General features: G+C 40.2%; 1 protein-coding gene across 4 annotated transcripts in view; it reads left to right on the plus strand.

The window, feature by feature from the left end:
• The window catches only part of FRYL (FRY like transcription coactivator), a 172,230-nt gene that overhangs the window by 56,718 nt on the left and 100,074 nt on the right, over window positions 1-15,438 (plus strand). The gene's annotated exons all lie outside the window — the stretch shown is intronic.

The following is a 15,438-nucleotide window of genomic DNA, read 5'->3' on the forward strand; positions in this document are numbered from 1 at the left end:
GCAGTGCTGGCAGCTGCTGTGAGACTTGTTTTTCTTCCTTTTGCTTGCCATCCTCCCCAAAGTTGTTCTCAATTTATTCATAAAATCTGTATCTTACTACTTTAGAATGATTAATGAAGTAACGTGTGTTCTTAAAATACATACCGATTTTCCTTAACTTTTATATACTCAAGAGGTTGAGGTCCAAAACGTTGACCAGAGAACCTGAGGTTTCCAGGGTTGAGTGGGAACACACAAAAACAGTTTTGGTGCTAGTGTATAACTGAGCAAGTATGAAACAAGTATTACCCTGCCTTCAAAATAATGTTGCCAGTATATTTATATATTCCAATACAGGAGATGGTGACGTTGGCTGGTGATCTGTGCCAATTCTGGATGGTAACCTACCTGACATTTTTTCCTTCTTGTAGCAGTAGTAAGGAGAATTACAGACTGTTCAGCCATATTTGTGATGTACTCCGCTGGGAAATTTTGCTTTCTGTTCCTGAAGAGGGCTGCACATTGGAGAATTTGTAAAGCAGAGCCTTAGTAGTTACATATTTTTCTTGTGGTATATTTCTTCTTTTTTTCTTTTTATATTTGTGGTAAACTGTGTAGTCTTCTAAATATCACCCAACTACTGCTGCTGTCTTTAATGGCCAAACCATAGTTGGTGTTGGTGCGTATGGTTAGATGCTTGGTTATTCTTCAAGCCTCAAAAGCTCACAGTATTCAGTATGAAAGATTCAGAACAGAGTTTACCTGTGCCTGTTTTGCTGATAGATTGTGTATATTTTTATGTTTTTTGCGTGTTTCTACAAAAATATGAATACTACTACTTTTACCAGGAAGTAGTGTAGGAAGTATTGTTATAACGTCATATAAACTATATAGCAGATGTAAATGCGAGACCTTATGAGAGGGGAAGGTGATGATATTTAAAATAAAAAAGGAATTTTCCCTCACTCCCTGTCTCACAAGCCCCAGAAAGCGTGTCCAAGAAGCCTGCCTGTCAGCCAGGCACCAGGACGGGGGTGTTCAGGGCACACGGCCAGCAGTAAGGCGCCACGATGCTTGTGTCCAGCTCTTAGGTCCAGGATCCATTGCCATGACGTGGCGGGTAAGGATGCCAGATACCACATCGGCTTCACATCTCCTGGATGGTTCTTAGGTTATCAACCACGTACAGATTTTGGACGTGTGTTTTTGGAGCTGACAGCGATCAGTGTCTCCATCCCGACCCTCCTGTGTGATTCACTAGGAGTCATCGCGGTTCTTTGTCTCCAGGTCTGGGTGTGTTGTGTAACTGCAGGTAGATGTGCCAGGGTCTCCGTGCCCTGCTAACCTGGGTGCTGACAGCACAGGCTTCTCTGAGAGCCTTTTTCCCCTTCTGTGTGCTCCTCTGGTGCTTCCACGCCATCCGTTCATACCAAACCGAGCCTCTCGGTTGCAGTTCTCTGCAACCAAGTACTTGGATGCTTTTTTACAGTTCATAATCATGTATTGAAACCAGAAGGAAGTTCTTATTTTTGAGAAGGCAAACTACTTTATGAAGGAAGTTAGAATTGGATAAAACGTTTTAAGTGCAAGTTGAAGAAGCTCGGAGAAAAAAGCTTTCTCTTTTTCCTTGTAATTCCAACGCAGTACAGCTCAGATGTTTTGAACGACCAGTTTGGCTGTGAATTTGGTGTTCCATGGACAAGCACATGATCACCTATTTTTGTTCCAGATGCAACTAGCCTCCTCCCCTTGACCTGACAAAGAAGCTGTTAGCTTTGCAAGCTTGGTGCGTGTATAGTGGCTAAGAATAGCACTGCATGGCACTTGGTATTGTCTTCTTACAGAGGTACAGCTCCAGCACTGGGTGCATCTGCACGCTGAGTGAGAATTTTTGGCTCATTGTACGCCGTGCCCTTGCACTGTTACTTTCTCTGAAGACCATTGTCTGTTTTCCTAACACGTTGCACAACTTAAGATTCTTGCTGATTCAGTTTATTTTTATTTACAGTTAGCATAGATAAATTTCTTCAGAAGATCTGGTAAGAAATGTGTGTCGTGCTTACTGTTGTAAAAATACTGTCAACTAGGGCTCCGTGTGGGCTCAGTGCTGCCTTATGCTGTTATGCAAACTCTTCTAAAGTGCAGAGCAACCTCAAAACACAGTTGCTAATCATAGAAACAAAACAAATTTGTGTAAGTATCCCAGTGAACAGTCCCGAATCTTCTAGATACTTGCTAGTTCTCATATTCATCATTTTTTTTCCCCAAGAAAAACTGAAAATAGACATCCCAGACCTTCGCTGGCTCAGCCGTTGACATTGTTCTTGTCCTGCAGAGTTCAGTGAATGAAAGAACTTGGCTCAGAAGAGTACATTGGTAAACAGAAAAACACAAAAGCTAATTTAGAAACAGAGACATTACAACAATCTTGAGATCTTCGTGTGCCATCAGAAGGAAATGCAAGCTCTAGCTTAAAAATAGCCACCCTCGCCTATGTGCTAACTCTTTGGTTGTACTGGAAACTGAAACCCAGCCAGTGTAGAGTTTTCAGAAGAGCTGATCAGCTCACTGCAGGGCAGAAAATGTATTTAGGGAGTGTGTTCAGAATATGGTGTTCTTTTTTTTTTTACAATTAAAGTTAGGCAGTTGACAGGGTATGGAAAAAGTGTTTGTTTTTCCTTCTCAACAAACTTAGGAAAATATATGCTTTTGAAAATGTTGTATCCTTTTTTCTCCTTGGCATCTTTGTGTTAAATTTGGCAGGTTGAGTTAGTCTTCACTGGTTTATTTCCCCTATCAGCTCATATGTTCCTATGGAGGATTGCAAGGCAAAACTGACAGAATCCGGACAGAAATCTGTTGTTCTTTCCTGAAACAGATATTTAATGCATGGGACCTGCTCTAACCCTGGTTGGTGTATGCTTGAGCGTGTTCCAGGGGTCAAATGCATTTGTTTGTGCATTTTTTTTTTTAATTTCCTTTTTCTTGTTTAACCTTGTGTAGCTGATATTTTGCACTTTAATTTTCAAACCATATCACAATATCAGAAATACTATTAAAATGTTTCTGGATGCTTCACTAGGCACTTACTTAAAAAGATGGGGGAGTGCCCAGTCAGGGCTAATGTAATATTTCAAGCTTTAACTTGTTGGAGTAGTTTTCATCTGAAATATTAATATGTTTATATGGAGCATATTAGAAGAAACTCATTTGGTTCCTTTATAGATTTTTAAACAACTTTTAATGATACGCAATTTGAAGTTATTGATGACTTTACAACTGACGCTCCAGAGTTTTTTTTCTAAAATACCTTTTTACAGCAAAGCTACCAATATTCATTACTTTTTGCATTAACTCAGGAAAGGTATCAGTTTGACACTAATGAGGATAATTGAGGATAATGAGCATAATGAGGAAAAAAAGTCTTTTCCTCTTTCTACAGGGAGCTGGAATTGTCCTCACAAGGAAAGAGCAAGCAGGGGGAGGGAGGGGGATTTTAAACAAACTGCCTTGCGTTGTGCAGGGCCAGAAAACTCCTTGCAAAAGCTGATGGCTTCTGACATTCTATTTTGAACTAGGACCAAACATAAATTTGTTGAGCATTTTGTTGTTTTGTCTTTCAGTACAATGGATCAATGTTTTTTTTTTAATACCCACTTGCAGCTTGTGTTGGTAGTGTTTTTGTTGTTAAATATCTTCAATCGTTCAAAGGGAGGGTGGGGAGTTCTGTTTTTCCAGAGAAATGTGAATTAGGTAAGTGAAAGAAGGCATTTAAGTTTCTTTTTCTGCTTGCTGGTTAGCACAGCATGCCTAGGATCACTTCGAGCTTATTTGAGGATTTTTTTTCTATGTGTATCTATTAGTGTTTTAAAAGGAAACAAAACCTCATCAGAGAAGATATGTATGCATCGATAAATGTTAGAATTAAGTTGTCTGTGGAAGCATGTATCAGTGTGTTCCTTCAGTGCTATGTTCAGACCTTGATTTTATTTTTTAGGTACTACTGCTTAAAGCTTGAGATTTAGGATTTAGTTCACGCTTCCCTTCATATTAATGTAATGAGCATATCATAAAAATAAAGTAGTTACTTAGAGTAAGTTCAATCTCATAAATGCATTTCCTTAACCTGAAGAACAGTGTATATGAAAATCTGGAATAGGCACTTGTAAATGTAATTCTCTTTCTACTGTCCTGGCCTGTTACCTTTGCCTCCTTTGTGTTTTCTTCTGTGGTGCTCAAAGTGCAACCTGTAACTCGTGAGAGGAACCTGGGAGAAACCAAACCACGGCTGGGAAGCTTAAATTCACTCTGTAGGAATCTGGGTGATTTATATAATCTATAGGATTATACACATACATGTTAGGTTGAAATGGATGTCTTGTTTTTGGGTTCTTACTGGTGATGTTTGGGTAGATGCTGCAGCAAGTCTGGGAACCTAGCAGTGAGCCATGGGATGGTACCAAATTTCTCTTCGTCATCAGAGAAAGTTCTGACTACTAGTGGTTATAGAGAAAAATCTGATGGCATGAATCCTTGGAATCGGTGTCCTATAGCTAGCTAGATACCTGAGCTGAGCTCCTTCCAGTTGTCCTTTTGACTCCAGAAATTAGAACAGAGGGATTAAGGAAACATCTGCAGGGCTTTTGCAGGCTGCAGCCTCTCTGCCATTAAGTGACTGCACAGTGCTGTCTAAAAGCATGATAACCACGGCTGGTATGGCCACGAGCCCGAGCTAATAGTTCCCTTTGAAAGCTAGGGAATACAGCTGGCCCCCACTTAGTGTGGTGGCTTGGTTTGTGGTTTCCTACTGGCAGGTGGATCAGAAGAACCAACAGAAATCAAAGTTGCACAATTCCATGTTTAAAAGAAAGCTGTAATCATTAGTCCTATTGCAGTAATTATTTTAAATGAGAAATATCCAACAGATACTGCTCTTTACAATTAGTAGTATGGTAAGCACTTCAGCAGTTTAATCACCCTGGAGTAGAAGAGCTTCTTTGTTTGCATTCTTACTGGAGGTGTGACTTACACTGCAAAAGTCCAACATTAAGATACAGGAACAAGTTAAGAAACAGCCTTAAGGTTTTTTATTCTTACGCTTTTACTGTTCTGAGGGAATACCAAATTTGTAAGTAAGCAGAACTTGCTCAGTTACATATGCTCGGTTTAATATTTTGAAGGAAACTGAGGTGTCAGGATATGTATCTCTGTTACTTGACAGCGCAGCGCTGGTACTTCGCTGGTGCTGTGCACAGTGTTTTGACAGTAGGTTGTGTTAAGTCGAGATACGAAGTCTGCTGTGAAAGAAGGCCCTAGGTAACAGATGTGCACTTGGTGGGGTGTCTTGTCTGTGAGAAGTGTGTAACTTGATACAGAAGTGTTCTCCAGCAAGAATTCACATGTTAAAATTAACTTGCATTATTACGTGTGCAGCTTTAAATCTAGTTGAAAGCTACAGTTGTATAAAACTTCAGGACAGTGAGTGTGTTTCTGAAAATTACCACTGGGAATTTAACGTAACAGCACTGATCCTTTACATTCCTGCCACTATGCTACTTCCATAGAAGGCGGATTATGTTCCAGACTAGGTGCAGGTGAAAGAGACAAGACTAACTTATGCTTTATATTCTTTTAAGCTCATCCTGCCTGAGAACAGCTTTCTGTGACTGAAGCAAAACATGTTAAATATATTAGCAGTTTTGAAGCATGCTGTGAAATAATTTTGATGCCTTTCCTAAGTGAAGATTTCTTGAAATTCTAAATTGTTTTTTCATTAATTAAAATGGTTTATCTGAAGAGGCTTTCTGTTCTGGCAGTTGTTTTAGAGAAGGAATTATATAAACTGAAGTTTTAATGGTCTGACATCTTAATGCTCAGGATTTCCTGATGTCATGCTGTAATCAAGAATGACTGGGCAGGACTTGAGACAATTTAGTTCAAATCAATTTCCTTTTCCTCCTGCTAAATCTTTGTGCTTTGTCATGTTGTTTTCAAATTGCGTGTGTATGGTTTGGCCTTTTGGCACCTTATGCTATCCAACTTACTCATGAATTTCTTCTTTTTTTCCTGATTGTAGTCTGCATATATGGCCTACCATAAAAGGTTCTGTAAAGCGGTTGACACAGTGAGTTGTAATTCTTCTTGCATGTACTCGTAACAATCTCAGCCAGTATTTCCTATCTGGGTTCTAGCTCTTGTGAAGTTGAAAATTTTTTAAAATATAAATATGTAAAATTGGTCTGACATACATTCTAGTGATATCTTCTGGTTTTGTTTGTTTGATTTTCAATTTCTTCTTTGCCAAGGTAGCTACATGTGTCATAGGTGACACATTTTCCCCTGCTATCTCATACCGACTAGGTGAGAATTATGTCGCACAGGAGATGGGGTGAGCTGCAGCAGCTGTCTTTGAGACTGCAGCTTGTAGCAGCCTCTCACGTCTGATGTTCTCAGCAGGTGGAGTGAGTGTTTGAAAGCCCAGCAGCAACTGCTAGTCCTTTCCTGACGGCTGCCCTAGAGGTCCTGACACTTTTCGGAATGGCAGATCCGACCCCCTTTTCAGCCATGATACTTTGTAAGAAAAGAATCTGTGTTTTCTGCCTTCCATAGGTATAAAATATCTGCACCTGTGATTCAGATGCTTCTATGCGATATGCATGGCTCTTCTTCCTGTTGAACCACAATCCCATAGAGAAGCGGCTTCTCTATTTACAGTATAAGGTTAACATGCATTACTCTGCTATGAGTTTTTAAGGGTTGTGGTCCTTTTTTCTTTTGACCTGAAGAAGAGCTTATCCCTGGGCTAAACACTTAATCTTGTATTTTGCGATTCGGTAGTACTCCTTTCTCCACATATGAGAGAAGTTTAGAAAGGTTGTGATGGGTTGCTGCTTCTCATCTACGTATAAAAGTAGGAGGAATGACGAGTGCAGTCCTTGTTAAGAAGTGGCAAAGTCAGTAGGAATTACTTGCAGAAATTCCTGGTCCAGTTTCTCTCTTCTCAAGTACCTGAATTTAGGCAAAAGAAGTACTTATGAATATTTTTCTGAATTTTATCTTTTAATTTATTTCATCTTCACTTGTTCTGGAGTTTTGGGGAAGAAATAGCTATTTCATTTTAAGACTTCTCAAAATAAGTTGGGGATGAGACTGCAAGATACAAAGTCCAGTACAGGAATCAGAACGTTTGCTGGTTAGAATTTGCTCAGTCATTAAAGCAAGTAGGTGAGAAGGATTTCTTGTTTTCTTCAGAACACTTCCCCAAAGAGTGCCTGCAGATTAGTACAGAAAAGGCAGAAAGCTGCTGTGGGGCAGAGAATATAGCAACAACTCTCCAGAAGATGCTGGTGGGGAGGAGTGTAGAAGGAGGACAGGGACCTTACCTTCCGTGACTTGTGCATGTTCAACACACAGGAGGCTGACTTCAGGCATCTCAGACCATTACCATAGGTATGGAAAGAATAAGGGGAGATTTTTTCTTCTAACCCTAAATTGATTTTTATAAAGAAGAACTTTGAAGTAGTATTTCTGTTTCTCTTTTCCTTTTTCCCTCAGTAGAGACTGTTTTTTTAGATTTCTAGAAAGCATTATGCCAAGTGAAAGATCAAAAAGTTACAAATTCTGAATTAAAGTCTCAGAGGTTTTAACAGTGGTGGAGAAAAAGACTGCTGAATCTGTGGAAGAACAGAACTACTTTGTAAGAACTTGAAATGTGAAGATCAGCAGCACGACTGTATCTGCAAAGGGAGTGTAATCTGGCCCAGACACCCGGAAAGCTAGGTACTACCAAACTAAGATTTTGTGCCTTAGAACTTGTGCCGTGTCCCTGTGTTGGCCTGGGATAATATTTGTATTGCAGCTTACCAGCAGACATTGTCTGTATTTTGGGAAAGCTAAGATTAAATTTCTTTCATCTGTTTTCAGAGACTTTGAAAGGCAAAAACAAGCTTCGTGTGAGTACCTGTAACTAGACATTGACATCTCTTCTTCTAGCTGAGTCAACTTTCCATAAAGCAAGGACATCCTTATTTGTTGGGAGTAGAAAAATTATTTGTACAGTGAAACTTCAGAAGATTGCTGTGAGGTTTTTGTTTTGTCTTCTTTGAATCCACTTGAAAGCTCAGCTGTCATGGTACCAGTTTCCACAATACGCTCAGGAACTTTCTCTATTCCTTCCCAGGGCATCCATTGCATTTTAGCCATATGCTTGGTTAGCAACTTAAAGAAATAAATGCATCTTCCATTGATTGATGCAATATTCGTTTATGTTTCTTTATTCCATACCCTGTCTAGGATGTATTTATATCCTTAGATTAGTTGTCAATAAGGAAATATTTTTACTGCAGAAGTAAAAATGCAAGTTCTGATTTGGAAGCGGAGGGGAAGTTATCCATATATATACAACTTCCTCTTGCTGAAAGATTTGACTTGGCTTTACAAACATTGCACCGAACCATACAGCTGAACTAAGCCAGTTCCATTTATAACTGGAAGTGATTAAAATAAATACATATGTATATTTTACAAGTCTGCGATTTTTCTTTCCTTTTGCCATAATCTGTTAGCGCAGTTACAATCTGTTGGCACAAGTAACGTTTGCTGGTAAATGAGTGCTGGTGAAATAAATGGGAACATCTGGAAAAACACAGGATAGTGCAGAAGTGACCGCCATCTCCGCCAAGAGCCAGCCTGAGCCCCGTGGGTCACTGTGGCGAGCCCAGTGCCACTTGCACTGTAGCTGGGCAGCAGCTGGCATCTCCGTGCTGGCATTTCCCACCCTTGACGGATGCAGAGGCTTTCTGTTGCAGTCTCTGACCTGAGCTGACTCCAGCACTTTGGGGATGCTGGCGAGCTAAGGAGCCGCCCAGAGCCAATGAGTTTGGTGGTGCTGGCTGTGCCTGGGGGCAGCTGGGGCTCAGTGCAGCGAGAGCTCATAGGGCAACAAATCCAACCTGCAAACAGGCTCCGTGCAGCACTGCTGCTGGTGCGTAGTTTAGACAGCAGCCGGGGAAGTTCCTCTGGCAGTTCTGGAGCTCACATGCTTCCGCAACCCAGGTAAACCGACCGGATGGATGGATAGCAGCTGCATCCTCCCGTCACTGCTCTGAAGGCAAGTCTAAGTGACTTAAGTGAACATGACTGAAAAACAGATCATTTAAGGTATGCTCCAATTATTTTAATCACTGCTATTTCATAGCCCCCCACAAAGAAAAAGATTTTTTTTTTCCCTTTCGTTTACTCTGTTCTGAAATCTCACCTCCATTGGAGATGTACTCCATTTCTTTTGTTCAGAAATTTTTGTTAGATTGTTTTTAGAATTGCTTTTTCTTTGTATATGATCTCTAGGCTGGAGGCTAAGATTTGGAAAGTGCATCTATTATGAGGGAAGTAGATGTTAAACTTTGTAGTCTTCACTAAAAAGTTCACCATTTCATTCAAACCACGAAGAATATTCATGGAAATGAGATTTTTTCCACTTCTGTGAGTAAGGAGACTTTGGAAGCAATAGAAACCTGATGGTATATAGGAATTGGAGAACTGCAAAACAATGATGAGGTTAAGGCTTTTGAATAAGCTGTCTGCTCTGGAAAATAGACCACTAGCTGAGACATAGCAAACCTAGGTTTAACTTTTTGGCTCTGCTCGTAGCATGTTGGTGATTACTAGGCATGTTAGATCATGTCTTCTGAGCATCAGTCTCCTTATTAGGAAAAAAATGGTTTCTCCAGTAAAACAAGTGAAGATTTTTTGCTGTAAAGCATACTAACAATTATTACAGATATGTTTCCATGTATATTAATATCACTTCTGTGAGGTAGGATAAAATAGTCTGGATGTTTATCAGAGCAGGAGACAAAGAGCTTAATTAAAATTCTGTTAAGTAACTACACAGATAATATTTTCAGTCTTTAGAATTTTCTCATTGTCAGTTGGATTTTCAAGCTATCTTCTGCAGCAACTATCACAGGAAGCCCAAAGTAGCAGTGATACTATCTGTGCCGCAAAAATAATAATAAAGAAGATGAATCGTTAAATGTAAGCCATATAAAATGATTTACTACCTTAGCAATGAGCTTAAAAATAGCAACTAAGGATGTAATCTGCTTGCTGAAGATGGTGGAGTCCTTCTCAAAAGTGTGTTTGGTATCCTTGTTTTATAGTTGGTTTCCTTATTTAAAATAAATAATAATAATTCTAGATTTACTTTCAGGTATCTGGAAGAGGGCAGATATCTTGCGGAAGTTCTGCTTCAGTTTGACCATTCCAGCTTCCTGAGAAACAATAGCAACTAAAATAGAGCAAATTTCAGTTAAAATACATGAATAACTTATTGAAAGTAGGTATGAAGGGCCAACACTTGGCTAAGTGTTAAGTACTACCAAGACATATACAAAAGCTGCAAATCCTCATTTCCTATCAGCCACAGAGTACGATGCACTCAGAGGCTGTCGTGGGCTGACTTGCATTTGACACCTTTGGTACCTGCTCGGTGTGTTTGAATCCCGAGTAACCTCCTCGGTGCCAGTGGGATGCTATTTATGTCCTCAGCCATGAGGATGTGTTCAATGTGTTTGGGCTATACGGAGAGAGAAGCAGGATGATAAAAATACCATTCTTTAATATTGACTTGGGTATTAAGTAAACTTTCAGAGGTCTGGACTCTTGTGTTTACCATGAAACGGTTTTGTTTCTAATTTAACATCCATCAGCGTGTGTTGCCTTTTGACCTAGGCGTACGTTGTCCGCCTAATTATCTTTTGTATTGTTTTACTGTTCCTTGAAACTATCCAAACAATTTGGTGTGGCCCTAGCAACCAAACAATACCGTAACAGAGATTTCCTACAGCTCGACAGGGGCGCTTGCTTCCAGATTCCCACGTAGCACCAGCTCCCATCGGAACAAACAAACAGGATATTGTTTCAAGTGAATAGCGTCCAGTGTTTTATGAAAGTTGTTTTTTGGGTTTGGACTGTTGCAAGTGGTATGGTTTTTAGTTCCAGATTTCGTCTGAAATTCTGGAGGCTTCCATAATTTTAAGCTTTAAAACACTGTTTGAAACTTATATTTTCTCAGGCAGCTAAGAGCAGGGAACGGATTATGCTTTAGTGGCAGAGAATAGTAGAAAGAATTTATTTAGTCCTGTCCTATAATGAGATTTCTCCATTCATTATGCTGTTTAAAATCCACATAGACCCCTTTTCACAATGTTATCAATTGCAAGTTCGTGAGTAAATGAATCCCACTGAACATAATTATACCAGATATAATGTTGTTTGACCTAGTTAAGAAATCTGATAATAGATTTTGGCTTTCCTTTAAAGAACTACTGTGTATATATCCTTTTATTAAACACAGACGAGCTCCCTCCCCTTTTCCCTCCTATGTGTTTTTTTCCTGTTTGTGTTAAACTAATGTACTGGTTTTACATAGCAGTTAAAACCACAGCCATTGTCAAATGCAGGGTAGGAATCATTAAGAGTCCTCAGCAAGTTTGCAGATGAAAGTAGTAAACCCTAGCCTTTTGTCCAGTTATTTGAATATGGTGGCACTTTAGCAAATCTAAGATATTTGTAATCTTCTCATGGCAGTGTTTACAACTGCTGCAGTTTGACATTTTTTTTTTTTCTTTTCCCTTTTTCTTGTTTTTTTTTTTCTTTTCCTTTTTTGTGGGCTGGGGTGGGGTGAGGAGGTTCATTACCAACTGAAGCATTGGTGTGTGTGTGTGAACACCGCAGTGACATGTCAAGCAAGGTGCTGTCACAAACATATGCGTGTCCGTGTGGTGAACAAATTGGAGAAGTGATTGTGTCTAAATTAACCTGGGAAAAAAATAATATTTATGGTGCTTTTTTTCCATGTCTGTTCTTTGCACAGATGCACATGGTGCTTGTTTGCACGGGAGGGTGGCAGAGGGCAGGAAATAGTTGAGGGGTTTGCATCCTCTGACAGTCGTGCTGCTCGCCCCATCAAAGGGGGCTGCACGAAGCTATAGCCGAGTAGCAGGGTCCGTGGGGATCCAAGGGTGCTGTGCTGCAGCCTGGCTTCATGGCCGTGCCCACTGCAATCTCTGCACTGGTTCTGGAAGCTGGACTGGTTGCTTCTTTCTAGGGTTAGGTTTCTGTCTGGTTTTCTCATTTTGAGTGAATTTCCTGTGCTGTCACAGGAGCGGCACTGCAGGTGTGAGAGAGGCGGCCTGGGGCTTTGTCTGCCTTCCGCCTGCTTTTAGGTCGACGTAAACAGCCTTAGAAGCTCATCCCTAGCAGGAGAAGCTGATTGCAGCTTTGAAACTTAACGTGTTAAAGCTAATAGCATAAAACATTAGAGACATGGACACACTGGAAGGAGTCCATCAGAGTGCCACCGAGGTGCAGGAGGGCCTGGAGCACCCCTCCTGTGAGGGGAGGCTGCGAGCTGGAGGCGGGGAGGCTCAGGGGGGTCTCACCATGTTGTTCTGTGACAAGTGAAGAGAGCAGTTTGATGATGATCAGTTCTCAATGTTTTCCTGATTCTTTAATGACAAGGGCTTTTTAAGGCCATCTTTTAAAAACTGGAGACAAAAATGTTTTGTGTTAATACACTGTTCCAGCTTGCCTATTTAAAGGCAAAGTCAGATTTCATTCAGGGGTTAAGGAGTATCTTACTCCTGCTCAGTATCCGTGTAGAGAGACACAAGAGCCGGTGAAGTTGCAGCTTCTTGCTGCTGAGGAGCATGGGCAGGGCCAGAGCGATGGCCTGTGTCGCTGGCCCTCCGTCCTGGTCCCCGGGTGGTCGTGGCACGCTGCGCTCAGTAAGGCCAGGAGGAGCCGAGGCAGCTGCTTCGGTAACGTCCTTCTGCCCAGACAGGGCCAGCGGGGCTCGAAGGAGGAGTCAAACTGCTCCCGTGCCTTGTCAGTCTGTTAGCTTCAATATGTGATTTAAAACAAGAGAGCCCAAAACCTCACTGTTGAGTAGAACAAAGCTTCAGATTTCTATAAACGCTCATATTTAGGATAGAAGGAACTATTCCTAATAGTTCCTAATATTCTGTTGGGATAGAAAGGTGTAGTATCTGTTAGGTGCTTTATTATGTACCTTAGTACCTAAAGTCATTAGTTGTTTGTCTTTACAAACTACGTACTTGGTGTGTGTGGTGGTGGTGTTTTTTCGTTGTTGGTTTTTGTTCATCTCTAGACAGATATGAAAGGCGAGTTCAAAATCTCTGTGTTGCAACATTTTTCTGTTTTGTAAAGCTCAGGAACTTGGTGTTTGTGTTTGCTACCTGCTGTGGCCAGGGAGGATGTATTCCTTCTTTTCCCCTTTTCTCTCTTCAAACCTTTGTGCTCTCATTCTTGACCCGTAATGGATCTCTTTCATTTCCTTTGTTGCCTTTGGAAGTATCAGGGTTTGAGAATGACAGAAGCATGCGTTCTGGAGGATGCATGCAGTAATTGTATTGAAACAAAACGTGTGTGTATTTTTTTTTTTCTTCAAGTGCCCAACATGTTTATGCCCTGTGCTGAGGGATAAGCGGATCATCAGATCTGGGATAAGAAAGACTCTTTTCTTTGAAGTCGGATGTTCTGGGTTGTTGTCTTTCTTTGTACTGTGCACTTTGGTTTCTTCCCTAAAGCCTTTGTGTACTTTGCTGTAGGAAATTTCCACGGTGGGGATCTGGAACACAGCAGGATCTCCAAACTCTCATTGCCTGCATTGTGTGGCACTTGCTTTTCAGTGTCTTCTAGAACCTCTGCTCCCAAGATCAAAGAGTTGATTAAAGCATTACAGGGCGTTCAGAAGCACTTTGTGGCACATGGCATGCATGCGTGTGTGCAGAGCGTGAGCTGGGTCGTTCTGGTGTGTCACCTAAGGTGGCCCCGATTACTGGCAGCTTGGCTGCGTGACCTTGGCAATTCCTTCCTGTCTCTAAGAGGGCATACGGCAACTTGCATGCAGGAAATAATACGTCTTACTCGAACTATACTGCTTATCTTTTCTTAACAATGGTGATTTGATCAAGCAGCAGGTTTGTGCAAGAGATACTTAGGGGAAAAACACAGGTCATGTACTAACAAGCTTAAGCAAAGAAATCTTCCTTTTTCATTACAGACTGAGGTAGTTATGACCATTCCTGTGTTTTCACTCGTGCTAAATTGTTGATAACTTCTGTATTGCATTTGGTAAATGGATACTTTCTTTGGAAGTTGAGGATATCTGCATTATGTAAAACATAACCTTCTGGAGTGACAGAAGAAATTTGGAATGGCTTGCAGGCAAACTTGGGAAGGTTCTAAGTGAAGGACCAAAAGGCTTCATTTTTATGGTAACCAGTATTCTCATGAAAGAGATGAAGAATGAGAAAATGTTGAATGAAAGCTGTGGATGATATTTAGCTAATAGGAATTGCACATTTACAAATGAACAAATGAAACAAATAAAAATCTTGAATATTAATCAAAATTGGCCAAGTGCATCTTGACACATTTTAACCACGAAAAGTCTAGCAAGGCTTACATGAGCAAATCGCAGTACGTGATACAATAAAATACACTGAGTCTAAGCCCTCTAAACAATCATCATAGGAAAAGAAAATCTCAGTATCAATAGGAAAGAATTCTTGATATCAGTTACTAATGTCATTAAAAAAACAACAAACTACAGATACGGAACATACTAGAGAAATATCAGACTTTCTGGGTAGATCTGTGGCATCATTAGAGATACCAATAAGTATTTTGATTTATTGCGTGCATGACAAAAATTGTGATTATTTACTCTAATTGTCATGAATGTGTTAAACACAAAAGTGAGTTGTGATATCTAATTTTTGATACTGCATTCACGTTGAGTGTTAGCTGTAATAATATAGAAATACTTTTGAGTGCTTAGGAAAAATAAAACTGGATAAATGTTATGCATATGTAGCATGTTGGCAATTTCAGTATAGGAGTGAAAGCTCTAACTGTTGAAAAGAGACTAGTATATCCAGTGGTATATATACTGTGTATATTGATCAATTAATTCATTTTTCTGATAAGGAGAAAGTCTTCCAGGTTTGTCACTAGAGTGTGGAGAAAATAGTGAGTATGACATGTCTAGAAGGAGCTTGCATTCTTTTTAGGAGAAAATCAGCTCAGTGACAAAAAGTGCCAAGAGATACTTCTTTTGAAGATCAGTGGAGACTAAGTAGAACTTTGGACTTAACAGATGGTTTATAAAAATCAAGTCAAGCAGATGTGTCTCTCAATATAGAGAGATAGCTCTTTAAATAGAACCTTTTTGACTTTTAATCATACTTGAACTAAAGAGTCCAGACATTAAAGGCTCTAAACTTTATCATGACCATCATCCAATTGTGTTCAGAATGGGGCTGTTCACACATCTTAAGACAATTTTGCATTTTATCAGTAACAGAAAGAATTTACATTGTGCTCCCTTATACAACTTCAGAGTGGAATTCCCTATCTAAAGCAAAGTAAAAA

This window comes from Cygnus atratus, chromosome 4 (genome assembly GCF_013377495.2).
Source record: "Cygnus atratus isolate AKBS03 ecotype Queensland, Australia chromosome 4, CAtr_DNAZoo_HiC_assembly, whole genome shotgun sequence".
NCBI classification, from domain to species: Eukaryota; Metazoa; Chordata; class Aves; order Anseriformes; family Anatidae; genus Cygnus; species Cygnus atratus.